The sequence below is a fragment of the Vidua chalybeata genome, chromosome Z (assembly GCF_026979565.1).
Source record: "Vidua chalybeata isolate OUT-0048 chromosome Z, bVidCha1 merged haplotype, whole genome shotgun sequence".
Classification (NCBI taxonomy): Eukaryota; Metazoa; Chordata; class Aves; order Passeriformes; family Viduidae; genus Vidua; species Vidua chalybeata.
In genome coordinates this window covers 3,645,358-3,660,898 of record NC_071570.1, presented here as the reverse complement: position 1 = coordinate 3,660,898, position 15,541 = coordinate 3,645,358, and positions in this window count along the sequence as shown.

The window sequence follows — 15,541 nt, the reverse complement described above, 5'->3', positions numbered from 1 at the left end:
GGGTCTATCAAAGATGCTCAGCCAGGATCTGTCGAGTCTTCTGCTGTGCCTCCCCATCAGTCAGCTGTACTTTCATTTCCCTTGAACATCAAAAATAGCCATTTCCCTAATTAGTACACAAGCTATGTATTCTTTTTCTTTTTCAATGTCACTGCTAAATTCCTACACAAACAGGATTTTTTTTGATCTTGAAAAATGAGATTTTTCAGTCAATAACAAGAATGTTAGCACAAGTCTTTTTTGCCATGGTGTATACATAATTTTGCACACTACTGCTATCAGGATGCAACATGGAGACACCATGAGCAGCACTGGAGCTGCTGTTTACCTACCAAGAAATTATATCAAAGCAAACCAAAAAACAAGCAAGTAAAAAAAATTCAAGTGAAAAAGCAAATTATAATGAATTTTAAATTCTTTCTCTAGGTTAGCATTTTCCTCATGGAAAACTCTTTTTCATGGAGACAGGGTGAAATATTTTTTTATTCTTCTTTGATAAAATAACTGTGTTTGACAGAAAGCTGTCAGGAAAAAAGTGATCTGAGTTTCACTCACATAAAAACTACACCTCAGCAAAAAGGGGGTATTGGTTCCGGGCATGGAGCAGAAACTCTGGAGTCTCTGGGAGCTGGCTTGGGGGTGAAGAGAAGAGGAAGAATAAGGATTCATCAACAGCTTCTAAGAATAATCCAAAGAAGCAAATGAGCTCAGGGAAATGCTTTGTCCACAGGGTAAACTTTTCAGATATAGAAGAACAAGCCTTGTTTGTAGACCCTGATGAAAAGTAGTCTGAGACATTTGTTTCTCTTGGCTGTGGTGGCAGGGGTTAGCTGCACACTTCTGCTTGTCGTGGCATCCAAGAGTCTGGGAAATGTTACTTCTCCTGAGGAGAAGGTCTTTGGAAACAGTGGTAAATCTCAGTTTCAATTAAAGCAGCCATGCAAGATGTTTTCTTCTTTTTCTTTTTCTTTTTCTTTTTTTCTTTTTCTTTTTCTTTTTCTTTTTCTTTTTCTTTTTCTTTTTCTTTTTTCTTTTTCTTTTTCTTTTTCTTTTTCTTTTTCTTTTTCTTTTTCTTTTTCTTTTTCTTTTTCTTCTCTTTTTCTTCTTCTTTTTTATCTTCCCTTTTAATTTTTTTCTCTTTCTCTTTTTCCTTTTCTCTTTCTTTTTCTGGTTTGACTGACCTCAAAGTGGAGTCATTGTAACGTGGCATTGTGGTTCCTCACTCTGCAGCTGGAAAAATTCTGCCAGGCCACAGACTTGGGGAAATGATGTTTGAATTGCCTGCACATACTTTCTGAGATGAGACAGGGTCTTCTCAATTGTCTGAAAGTCCTGGAGAAAAGCACATACTCTATTTTGCAAAGTTTTGTATGCAGGCAAGAGTTTTGAGGCAAAGCACTGAAAAGGCAAAACCCATTACAGCTGCAAAGGAATTACTTTGTCATGAGACTCAAATCACACAGAGATGATGTATAAGTCAATCTTTCCTCAGTCTATTTTCTTTTTAAGTGTTGTAATCCTAGAAGTGAGTTAGTGCAGGGATTGGAGGTGGCTCTGCTGTCATGAAAACTGTTTTATTGGATAAAGGAAACTTTTCATAAAGAAGTGTCTTCAAGAGAAATTCTTCAGACCCTTTGAACTACACCAAGCCACTCTATTTTGTTTTCCACAGGGAAAGAAAGTAGCTGCATGTAGGACTATGTCTGGAGTGACTTTTGCTTCCACAGGAAGCTCTCCTGAATGTTTGAATGTTTGAAAGGGCTTGTATGTGGCAATTCTCCACACCAGTACTTCACAGAAGCATAAAAACATTTTCTTCAATTAAAAAATCTAGCAGAAAAATGGCCAGCCATTTTTTCCCCTTTTTTGTACTCTCTTAAAAAAAAAAAAATTCTGACATCTCACTCTTAACCATCCAGGAATGTACCACAAATTGCAAATGCTAGCTACTATTTTTCTTTGACGAGCTACTATAGTAATCTTCAACATTTCCACATGACTGAAACAGTCACCACAGCTTTCATGGCCTAATAAAATGGCATCACACTGAAATGGAATTTATGCCATAGTTATGGATGTTGAGCACAGGCTGTTCCCCAACCATGAGCCAGAACAGGAACTGTGGCTTGAAATTTTAATCGAGTCCTGAGTGTCAAGTTAGGGAAAGTATTGCATATTTAAGTGTGTTTATCTTCCTCTTGCAGATTAAAATTGTATGGGTGCCTTAGAGACAGGCTATTATCTTATCTGCTTTAAGCCACGGAAAATAATTTTGTCTAAAATGTACATGTAAAAACTCTGCTCTAATATTAATTCTTTTAAACTCAGAGATATGGCACATTCTTTCCAAAAGTAAAAGGCATTTTCTTCATGAGGCATCTACATATCTCTTGTCTTCAACATGTGTTGCACTAAGAATCAGATATTTTGGCCCCAGTGTGCCAGGGACATCTCTGCCAGTCTTGCCGGAATAGCTAAAATTAACTTTGCCACTTTCTTCATATTTATATATCTATGATGAAACAAAAGATTCCAGAGTGTTTTTTAAGAAATATTTTTTCTGACATAGACTAAAGGGAATCTGTACTTATTTCCTGTTTGTCTTTGGCACAAGGACTTGAAGATTTCTTTCTTGATCTGTATAAAGCACTGGGCAATCTCAGCCACAGATTATGAGCTTTTGAGCTTATTCCCCTTTGATATATCTAAACTGGCTTCTTATCAGTCCTGTGTGCACAGGGGAAGTGGTAGATTTGGTTCATAATGCATATTTAGACAGGAGGGATCGTAATGTCACCTTTCCCTCATATGCAACGTCTCCTAATGGCTGTCAGGAAACCATGGTCTAAAAAATATGTGTACCTGGGCTTATTACTACTTAGAAATGAAGCAGTGACTAGTTAATGCTTAATTATTTTGGTGAGCTGCAGTTTAATTTCATATGTGACATAAAACTGAGGCCTGGAAAAGCCTCGCTGGGCTACTCAGACACACTTTTATTACAAGAGGGAAAAGAAAGGAACCTAAACAAACTACGTGAAGTTTCCACGGGAAGCAAAGAACAATCCAGAAGGCAGCAAGCCAGACAGAAACCACTCAAAACATTAGAAACAAAACAAAGATAAAACAAAAGGCAGAAATTCCTTTAAAGACAAGTGCACCAATTAACGTCTGAGCAGATTTGCATTCTCCTGAAGCACACCAGCAACTTGATTGAAAGGAATGGCAAACACAAACCTCCACACTGTAGGTGGTCTTAGACAAAGTTTACTGAAGTAGTGCTTATGTCAAATAATATGGAAAACAGACCCAAAGCCACGCATTTATTTTTAATAATAAGCTTAGAAATGAAGACATAGGGAAAACAAATGAGGATGGTCTTGAATGTATTAGGCTTAGACTTGGGAAAATGATCCTGTTCCCATCTCTGTCAAACAGTCTTGGTTTCTTTGAGCTTGTGGATGAAGAACTAACCCTCACTACACCTCAGTTTTCCATTTTGCAGGCAGATAATATTTGTTTTGATATCTCTTTTAAAAATAAAGTTTTTTGAAAATATGATCTCTGAGATATTTGTAGTGATATATGTTTCTTATGTGGCAGCTGTAAAGTGCCATGGACACTATGGAATTTTGATCATCATTACTGCATGTGTACATTACAAAAATAAAAACAAAATGCATGTTTAAATTTCTTTTGTCCAAATCTCTGCTATCAATATAGACCAATCTGTTCCCCAAGGCAATGTATCACTTTTACAGTTATCTAGACATTGCATATGAGCTATCACCTGCAGGAGAAAATCAAGCTTCTGCAGAATATTAGTGCTAGCAATTTTTTTTTTTTTTTTTTAGATTTCAACTGAGAGATCAGGAGTACTATCAGCAATTCTGCAAAAGCTTCAGCAAATCTGACAAAGAACAGTTAAAAAAAATAAAAGTTTAACTTCTGAAGCTGATTAATTTGAAATAATGTCATCACAAACTTGTTCTAAATATACATTATTTGTTTCCCACAGCCCTTCAACAATTAGCATTATGTAAGGTGTCTGCATGTTTGCATAGATGATAACCCCCAACATTTCTTTATAGATCGATACCAATAGCACTGTCTGATCCCCTGGCAAGATGCAGTTTCTAATGGATGCACCCATTCTGCTTTCAGTTTCAAGCACAAACCTATCTCCTTCTAAACACCGGGCTCCTTTTCAGTGGTGTTTTTTTCTTTTCCATACATTCTCTTTTCCAAGAGCACTTTAGAAAATCAGGTGGATGTGTAAGATGGGAAATAGAGAAAATTTGTGCATGTGCTCACTCATGTTTGAGTTCCTCCTCTCCCTCTGCATCATCAGCTTCTAGTACCATGGAATCAGAGAGTCACAGAACCATAGAACCATAGAATCATAGAGTCATAAAACAATAGAATTATAGCATGATTTGGGCTAGAAGGGACCCAAAAGATCATTTTGCTCCAACTGTCCTGCCATGGGCAAGGATGCTACTCACTAGACCAGAATGCTTATGGCCCATCCAACCTGTCCTTGGATGCTCCCAGGGATGGGGCATCCACAACTTCTCTGGGCAGCCTTTGCTAGGGCCTCACCACCCCCTGAGTAATTAATTTCTTCATAATATCTAATCTAAACCTGATCTCTGTCAGTTTAAAAATGTTGCCCCTTGTTCCATCACGATCTGCCCACTTAAAAAGTGCCTCTCCCTCCTTCCTATAAGCCCCCTTTAGAGGAGGTTGGGCACAACAAGGTCTCCTCAGAGCATTCTTGCCTTCAGGCTGAACCTTGCTAACTCTCAGCCTGTTTCCACAGCAGAGGTGCTCGAGCCCTCACAGATTCTTTATGGTCCTTCATGTCCTTCTTTGCAGCTTCAGCAAGCTGTCAGTGACTGATCCCTGCCCCCTTAGACAGTGCCACAAGCCTTTTAGTTCATTCTCTTGAGGTAAAGGGCTGACAGCCGACAGCTCTGCAGTCCACAGATGCAAAACTGTGACCGGCTCCTGCCTTGGTGATCTTTGACATCATTTTCCATGAAAGCAGTTTGCATTACTTTCTCTAGGAGTCCGGTTTTAAAATCACAGAATCACAGAATGGTATGAGCTGGGAAAGGCCTTGAAGAACACTGAGGTAGGACACCTTCCACTAGACCAGCTAGCTCCAAGCCTTGTCTAACCTGGCCTTGAACAAAGAAAAGCCCTATCTTCACTCAGATCTTTTCAAGACACATAAATGACCACCCTTGAAAAATGAACTCTGAACCCAGAACACAGGGACAGAATCACCTGCCAACCCAAAAATGGCATCTGTGACCTCTTCCTGGCCCAGTATTGTCATCAAGAAGAGTCTGCTTCTCTTTCCCTGTGCAATCACTGTATTGAAGGACCTAATTCTATCATGAACTCTGTAGGTGACTCATGATATAAATGCTCTGTGTGATAAGGATCAGGCTTCATGATGCAGATCCTGTTAGCTTAAAATCTGTATATTGAACCTCTCCTTCAGTAAATCTGTGTACAGTAGATACACTGGTCAAATACCAGGTTTGCACATTTCCCCAGGTATCCAAGGGATGAAACCTGCGCCTTGCACATCATCAAGTGTCTAATCCCAAAAAATTGGAATTTATCTCCTAAAATGCTGTAACTTGTTTGGAAGTGTTCATTTTGCCTTTTGGTTTATACACAAGATCTCTTTGCAAATCCTGGCAAGGTATTTGTGCTTGAATTATGTTCTCCTTCACAAGTTGTGTCATTGGAGCTGCCTAAGCTGTGTGGCTTTTGAAAAAATAAATCTTTTTTATTGAAATGAAGATAACAACCAGATCATGAAATAGGAAGAGACTCAAATGATGCTTAAAGTGTGATCTATTGCTAATGGTATGAGCTGCATAAACTTTTACAGAAGTGTTTTCACTCAGACCTGAATTATTGATACCTACTCTGTGCTGGGTGAAAAAAACAGATGTGATAAACAACAAAACAACTGTGATAAAGAAGCATTTTATTGTTTGTTATTTTATTATTATTTACCCATTCATAAAGATGAAGAATACAGAGCAGTCCTTGTCACTGAACTTCAGTAGAAATCAATCTGAGAAATTATTAAAAGAATTTAATCTTTGCAATGTTTATTGAAGCAATCTGAAGGAAAATGAGCTGAAACTGGGTCTCTGCAACCCATATATCTCCTGCATTTCTTTTCTAAGTTGAATAGATATCCTTCAGGCATGAATCAGGGGGATGAAGTGATAATTAAAATGTAGAAAACTGAATTAGCTGTATTTTTTTCTGAACATTCTGCAAAAATATAAATAGAGACAATTTGGGTCTTTGCCTGCCTATCCACTTCAACTTTCCTGTTTAATATGAGATTAAGGGAATATCTACCATAGGTGGACTTAGAATCTAAAATACGTTAAAGAAAATGTATTTCCATATCATGCTTTGAAATTGGTGGCAATAATTCCCTAGTCTGTTATTAAAGCCAAGACTTTCAAAGGATTACAAAGGGTCTGTCACATACTTAGATAAAATATTCAGAGTTCTGGAAGGGTCAAGCCTCTTGTGCTCCTTCGTGTGTACCAACTTCTAGCTACTGAGACTCAAGAAGAAGCTTTTCTGCCCTTCTGAGCAGACCTTGCCTTAATTGCAAGGTCTCTGGCCTTTCAGAGCAGGTGGCTCTGTATGACAATACAGCTGCTGCTTCTGGCTGTTCCATGGTTTTATTGTCCTCGGAGAAGAAATTTTTTCTTGATGAGCTTCAGATTTTTAGAGTTGTGTCTATAAAAATGCTTGGTTATAATATGCTCTTCTTTACTGCAGGAATTACACAGGCAAACAGTCAGATGGAGCTGAGGTATTTGCATGCCTAATTAGGTCACTTGTATGCACAGTTCTACATGCAGCTTTAAGCTGAGGCTACAAAGAGCCAGGTAGTGCCCTTTTGGTTGAGTGGCTCAGGATCAGTATCAGCCCATCTCTGTTTCTGAAGATAAGGTGAGTATCTACACATTTCCTATTTAGGAAAGATGAATAAAGGCACAAAAACACATTCAAGATGAATTCCAGCTGCAGCCCCGTATCTGGCTGATGGGGAGACTCTTAAATGAGGGACATTAATTGAACCTTTGAATTCTTAGATGTGCCTCTATTTTCCCCTGGCTAAGCCTGAGACTTACAGTGGACATTAAACAGTCTGACCACGTCCCTTTGAAGTGTAACCTTTAGTGTAACACTCTGATACAGACTGAACATATGTAGTGGACATTCACAATCCCCAGAAAAGATTTTCTGTCCATAGGGAAGCTTGCACTTTGCTGCAGTGTTGGGTTTCTCCGGTCTGTCTCACAGAATGGTCTCTACATTTGGCCTCATAGCAGCTGCCTTGCAAACAGCTACAGTGTCTCCCCTGTTTATTTATTTTGGTCTCTCCTTATATTTGCTCCCCATCATTTTCTCCTTCTGATTTCTAAAGAAATGGCACACGCTTTCTCAGGGAAGCAGCACAGCCTACACGGTTGGACATTGGCGGGATGAAAAGGAAATCTTGATTTTCTTCCAGGGCTTCTGTGCATTGTGAGTCACTTCACTTCCCCGTGCCTCTATTTCTAGCAGTGGAACAGATGATGCTGTATCATTTTTAAAGCCCTTTTGAGATATCTTCGTTAAAAGTGCTCTGTCAAAATTAGGTAATACCTTGCATCTGCAAGTCCTTAACATAGTGGGATGCAAGTTGACTGCATCCTGTGTTTGGCAAAAGTCAATCTCAGCAGTTCTCTTGCATTAGGAAAATAATTAAAACTGTTTTCCTCCCTTCCTGAACTGGACTATCCTAATAATGTTTAATTTCTTTTTAAATGGAAACCGTACTCATAGGTCTAAGTAAAAAGATTCCAAAGATTTCAGTAAGGTTTGGATGAACCCATCTTTTTCTTCTTTTTTTCTTTCTTTCTTTTTTCATTCTTTTTTCTTTTTTTTTTTTTTTTCTTTCTGTGAGAGAAGGAAATGGGGATGCTGCACTGACTAAATTATCTAAATGGAGGCTAAATTTGTGGCTATAGAAAAATGGAGAAATACACAAAAAGAAAAAAAAAAAAAAAACAAAAAAAAAAAAAAAAAAAAAAAAAAAAACAAAACAAAACAAAAAAAAAAAACCAAAAAACTTTGCATGTAAAATACCTAATCCAATATTTTTTTATATATCAAAAGTATTTAAGAGTTTTTCACTGAAATGGTATTAAAGATGATATTAAAATGTCAAAAACTTATTCTACCTTTTTTCTTTCTCAGCTATTTCCATAATATTGTGCTCCTAACAGGAATTTGGCTTACTGACTTGTTTCATCTGTATTTAATTTAGTATTGTTCCTAACTTACACTTCTCCCTGTGTGCCTTACCTACTTAGTTATAGTTTGGTTCTACCTGAATGTTCATCATATCAGATGCTCACATATGAATTATATTTTGTATATGTTGCTATTTTTTTTTTAATGTTTGTTCAATATCATCAGGTACTTCATCTGTGAATGAACTGTACAAAATCAAGTAAGTTTGGTCACATTATTATGATTTGTGTGCAAATTCCTAAAAGTCATACAGTATCCACTACTGGGAGTGTTCTGGTCACTGGGTGCACCACTGGATGCTTTGAAGAGCAGACGTGGTGTAGTATCTTTGGGGAGCTCAGCTATCTTCTCAAATCCTTCATGCACTGCTCCTGAAATCTTTATTTCTCAACATGCACAAGTGTGTTTGTGTGTGTGTACACTCTCTTTGGTCTTTTCCTAGACTGAATTTGTTTTACAAAGAAGTAAAGCTATGTCTAAAAATATTCACTACTTTAAAATATTTGCCACCACATTATATCATTATATTTGATATTTCACATTGCTTGAATTTTACTCACATTTCAGAATGTTTATCTTTGAATATTTTGGATTAATTTTGTCTCCATGTTTCCCTCTGAAAAATCATATTTTTTCCGGCTATACTATGCATATGTTAAAATAGATTTTTTTAAATTTAAATCAAAGAGAGAAGATAATTGTTTTTTCCCCTTGGGGGGATCTGATCTAAAATCTGATCTTAAATTAGAGATTAGGGATTTCACACCCTGAATAGTTGCATGGTTTATTTAACTATTCTGAACATATTACAAATCTCAAAAGTTTCTTCATTTTTATCATTCATTTTCATTTCTCATTCTCATGAGAATCTGACACTTCCTAATTTCAAATCTTTTCAAGGAGTGCAGTATTGCTTAAATCTTTTAAGATGCTCAGGTAGCATTTTAGACTTCCTCATGTACTTATTAGTACATCCAGTATGAGTGCATCCAGTCCTTTAACCTAGTGATAGCAAAAAAATGAATTTGGAACTTTAAGCCAGATTTTATTTATCAATATTAACAATCAGCTGGGTTAACCAGTTCAGGATGGGAAAGCTTATGATAAAAATAGGAAGATGTTTTTGAAAGAAGGTGTTTCCCTGAACATTACTGCTTTACATGGACTTACTCTTGATGCAACTTTTCTGCAGAAACTTGGGATTTTGTCAGATCTGCATGTAGCATTTGCATGCTACATGCTAGCATTTGCAGTTGTTCAAGAGTCAAAGCCTCTTGAACCACTGAAACTCTTCAAACACTTCAGACTGCTGTCTGAGGGGTTTGTCATTTGTGAAAAAAAACCTTTTAGGTAAAAACCAAAACACCCTACAAAATACAGAGGCTCTCCTCAACATGGAAAACAAAGATGCCTTCTCTACAACTCCTAAAGAATTTACTGAGAGTTCATAAATAGATCCACAAATAGATCTGGAGATAAAGACAATCCAATCTATTAACACTGAAGGGCTGTTTGGAACTTTTTTTCCTATTAGTATAATCACCAGCCTACAAAACAAAGCTTTGATCTCTTGTTCTTCTGACAGACTGTAGAGTTAGTTTATTTCAACTTCATTCATTCTTGTGAATTTTGCAAGCTTGAAATCACATTTTTATGCGGGGAAAAAAAAAAGGATTTTCCTTGATGTTTACAAATTAGCTGTTATTCAGGGAGAAATAATATACTTCTTGTTATCATGTTGGTTTCATAGATAAAACTTTAACAATCAACTTATGAAATTACTCCTTTTTATGCCAGTTCCCAAAGGGAGAATCATTTCTTAGAAAAAGCACTGGATATGTATGCTATTCCAGGTTCTGGTATGAAATCCCTCCATTAACTTCGATAATCCTGAATCTATAATATTTTTTCTCCTGAGAAGTCTTTTGCAAATCTATAATCATTAGTGTCTGTTCTGTGTCTAGGCAATGCAAGAATTAGAACAGCATAATACTAATAGAGATATTAGCCTTCTGAAAAACTTTCAAAGCTTTTTGGAAAATGTATGTTTACACTGGATTGAAACAAACTCTTCTCCTTGTCTCCTGTTGGAAGGCCTACATTTTAGAGAAATAAATTATACTTGTTGATCCAAAATGTTTCCGCAGTCAGGAGGAATTCCCTGGCAAAAAAGAAACCAGGAACCCGGGTTTCCTGCACCATGACAAGCTTCAGACCAGTTTGTCATTTTGCAGGGTGCTTAATCCAGCTTTACTATCAGGGTAATTAGGGCATGTAGACTTTCAGTTGAGGTAACTCTGGAGAGCTCCACTGAGCGCTGAAATTTGGTCCCATGCCAGCTTACATTAACTGGAAGATACAGCCTTCAGGTGATAAGTTGTTAGAGGCAACTTATTCCCATGGCCCAGAGAGTCCTGGCCATTAGCAGAAAATTTAATGCTATTGACTGGTATTATATTTCCAAAATTATATTTGTGTTGTGAGATTAGTTATTGTAAATCATTTGAAGCAGCCATATAAATATGTCTGGAGTGGTATGCTCTGGAAATCTAATCAATATGAGGCACATGAACAGTGAGGAACAGGACTAAAGGAAAAGATAAATAACTCTGTGTAACCATTGGAATAGTGGGGTGGATGTCACATAAAAAAACAAATGTCAGTATGATTTTTTTTTTTATTTCCTGGCTGTCAAGAGGTTGGGCTGGTCATGTACCTGACCTAATTTTCAACCCTATGTTTGGCTGCCAACTTGTTAGACATGTAGACTACCACTGCTCCTTTCTCAGATTTATCAGAGGACATGTGAGGCCTGTGACTATTTTATCTGCCTTTCAGACAACATCTCACTGCAAACTGCAAGTCCTCTAAAGGTTAGTTTGTCCTACACAATCACTGACTGTAGAAAGGATCACTTTGTGGTTAGCAAAATCTAGCAGGGGTTTAAATCAGCTGAACTCCAGTGGTGTTTAACTGCTGTGTAAGTTTACAGTGTGGATCTTTTTGGGGAGTGTGGGGGGGAACTAACCAGAGCCATTGCCATACTTCTGTCCTTTCACTGGGCATTTACAAAACCATGTTATGGAAGAATAGCAAAAAAAGGAAGCCATGAATTTCCCTTTAGTCATAGAATCATTTAGGTTGGAAAAGCCCTCTAAGACCATCAAGTCCTACCATTAACCTATCAATGCCCAGCCCATTTCTAACCCATGTCCCCAGGTGCCACATCCACACAGTCCTTAAATCCCTCCAGGGATGGGGACTACACCACTGCCCTGGGCAGCTGTGCCAGGGCTGGACAACCCTTCCCATGAAGGAATTTTCCCTAATATCCAATCCAAACCTCACCTAACACAACTTGAGGCCGTTCCCTCTCCTCCTGTCCCTGTTCCCTGGGAGCAGAGCCCGAACCCCCCTGGCTGTCCCCTCCTGTCAGGAGCTGTGCAGAGCCACAAGGTCCCCCCTGAGCCTCCTTTTCTCCAGGCTGAGCCCCTTCCCAGCTCCCTCAGCTGCTCCTCATCAAATCTGTACACCAGAACTTTCCCCAGCTCATCCAGATCACACATTTCCTGTCCTCCACAACTACTAATCTATCAGATCAAATATTTGTTGATAATTTAATTCTTCCCACCTACTTATTAATTCCCCAGTGGTGTAATTTTCATAAACTCCACAGCTTTTAAGCAATGATTTGGTAGTGCTTGTTTAACTGATCACCAAGGAATCACAGGTAGGATCATGGTTTCCCTCCTGCCATGGATGAAATGGAATGAATGACAACCCATAAAGAATCTGGACCCCAGATTTTATAGAAGAATGAGAGAGATATGAGTTTGACATGAATCAATTACCTCACATACTCACTCACTTTCTTCTTGGATCTGTGCTTCCACCAGGATCTTCACCTTCTTTCTGAGGGTCATTTTTCCTTTTTTTTTTTTCTTTCAGGTATACTTCCTTGTTGTTTTTTTTTTTTTTGTTTTTTTTTGGGTTTTTTTTTGTTTTTTTTTTTTGGTTTTTTTTTTTTTTGGAGGGGGGGTTTGTTTGTTTTTTTTTGTTTTTTTTTTTCTCTATATGTCTATATTTCTGTTTTATTGCAATTTTTTGCACCACCTCTTCCTCCCAAACACACAGTCCCCAGTTTTCCAGTCTGAATGGCATAAGCAGACTGCAGACTGGTAGATATGCCTCATGTCTCCTTATATGCTGGAGGATTCAAGACGTGCCATTTCTGTTTCGTCTAGGAGTCACCAAAATCTACAACCAGCCCGTACCAGGTGCAGTTAGAAACTGCCTGTGAGTCCAAAAGCTAATTTTGGGTATTGCCCAGACATGCATGAATGTGTGTATGTATGTGTGTACATATACTCATTTTTTGTCACCTGTATTCACAGTGCAAGACCTAGTTTTTTCACCTATGAAAACTGCCAATAGAAAAATATCAGAATTTCATATCACAGAGGAAAAAGTGCACTTCCAAAGAATGCTGGGGGTTTAATCCTTTGAGAAAGATTGAAAGTATACATATAAACATAAAGTAAGATTAATAGATATTTGAGATCACAAAGGTTTGGTTTTCCACTCTGGATGAAATAGTAAAGACAAGGTATAAGTATATCATTATAAGGTACAAATGGAACATTACAAGAAACAAATGGACCAGTTTAAAAATCTTTAAAGAAAAATAACAAAAAAAGAGACATGTTTTGTAAGCTCATACAGATGGCTCATGGGCTCTGGCCTGAGACACATTACAAGCTAGACCCAGATCTGCAAAGGTGCTGTGTACCAGCAGCATCCTTGGGTGCTAATAAAACCATGTGCTAGTACAGAGATAAGAATATGTTCATGCTCACAGATTTGGAGCCATATGCTCAAGTTCTTTTTGTTTTGTTCTGTTTTCCCCCAAAGAGTACAATTTTTCCCTCTTTTCTACTCAGCCACTTTTACTGACATAAGTGGCTTATTGTCTGTTCTGATCTCTCCTTCCAGTTTCAGAGCCTTTCTTCTTGAGATGTCACAGAAATGCAAAGGTTAAGTACCCTCCCTGAGCAGAGAGGCACTAGAGATACTTGAAAACTGTCAACAATTTCAATAGGAATCTTCTTTTCACAGTGAAGGACCCTGCATGTCAAAGCAAGCTGTTCAGCAGCTTGGATTCAGCCTACTTGATCCAGTCTGTTTACCTCTTAGGATCCTTTGCAGGGTGGGTGCTTGTTCTGCACTTAATGTTGACCTGAACTTAAAATGCTCCCAGGTAGTGCAGGTGTGCAATTCACTCCATTGTTACACTGAAGATCACACCAAAATGCTCAATGAAAGTGTGATTCTGTCAGATGAAGATGCCCTGCTTCTCAACATGGCTTACTTTTATTTCCATACCAGCAAAAAACGTTTCCACTCCCACTAAGTAGTCAATTATTATGGAAACCACTGCACTCTCTAGCATAAGGATGATAGACTTTTTTTTTTTTTTTTTTAATTCTCATATTCTATCCAAAATGTTTTAGACCCTTATCTGGCACAAGAATATTCCTCAAATATGTGAATTACTGTGTTCCATTTTGGGAACTCAAGGCGTAAATATTTTCTTGAGTAATAATCCCCATGATGATGCACACCAAAGTCTGTTCCATTAGAAGATTGTTTTTTTAATCAGGTATTATTTCTTCAACAATAAGTAATTACTTACACAAGTAGCCTAATACAATAAATTAATTCTTCCATTTAAATGCTGCATTTTGAGTTGCTATAAAAAAAAATTGCTTCCTTGAATTTTAATAATGTCATCCACCATGCCTTACTGTTGTTATATTAACAATTTAACTACCCTACTTATTATGATCTTAAAATAAATGTTAAAATCACAGAATTATCTGGGTTGGAAGGGATCTTTAAAGGCCATCTACACCGAACTCCCACCATGAAAATGGTCACCCTCAACTAGATCAGTTTGCTCAGAGCCCTATCCAAACCACCTTGAATGTTTCAAGGGATGGGACATCTACCACCTCTCCAAGCAACCTGTGCCTGTGCATAAGAAAATTTCTTCTTATATCTAGTCTGATAGCATCACCCAATGAAATATCATGAGCCTTCCTTTCCATCACTTGTGAAAGGAGTTCAGCTCCTATTGGGCCACATACTGTTGGAACTCTGATGGCTGAAAGCTTCAAGCTTTCTGAATTTAAGGGTGCCAACCCTCAAGTAAACACCTTGTTTGACCTGAGACCTTGGAAAAGGCTTCAAAATTTGTGCGATAGCACAGAAACAGTGTATGTGTAGTTTGGACAGTATTGTGTGATCTCACAGGGTGAAAAAACTTAGATTTGGGGTTTTAGTATATGGTGATATATGGGAGGCAAGAAGGAGATTTTTGGGTGTGGATTAGATGTGTTTTTTTGCACCTTCTTCCTTCTTCTTCACAGATCTGGGTGATTTTCTCTAATTGGATGAAGGATGTCTGCATTGCAGGTTTTAGGTGATCATAATTGGGCTAGAAACATAAATTACATAGATGTCAACTGTTTATTGGATAATTGGGACTTAAATAGCCTTGAACAGACACCATTTTAGCTCAGTTTCTTGGCTTGTTAGAGAGAGCTCCCATCTCCTGAGTATGTAATAGATAAGGATAAAACACTTGAGAGTGAGACTTCAAAAACAATGTCTCCTGAGTTTTATTTGCCCTGACCTTAGAGCAAGAAAGAGCTTGAAATTCCAACAATATACTTTCCCTGTTTCTTGGTCAAGTCAGCTGAGTTTGCATTTATGTCCATATTAAGTGTCAAATATAGTATCTAACATATTTTCCACATGTGACCTAGTAAATGGATGCCGTTACTGTCAGTGGAGATGCCCTGAAACTCAACTCACTTGCCTGCTTTGTCCAGGATTATTTTAGATAACTTAAAATTTCGGCCTGAGATGCTTTCATTGATTTGGTAGATACTGCATAGGTCCAAGGGAACTAAACTTTCCTGTAATCATTAATAACACAGAAGTTGTGATTCTCTTCTCATCTTCATCCACAATCCCATCACCAGAAGTGTTCAAGTCCAGGCTGGGCAGGACTGGGAGCAACCTGGCCCAGTGGAAGGGGATTTGAAGTAGATTCTCTTGGAGGTCATCCCTCCCACCCAAACCTTTCCAGGATTCCATTCATGCATTTAATCTGTGCTTTTAA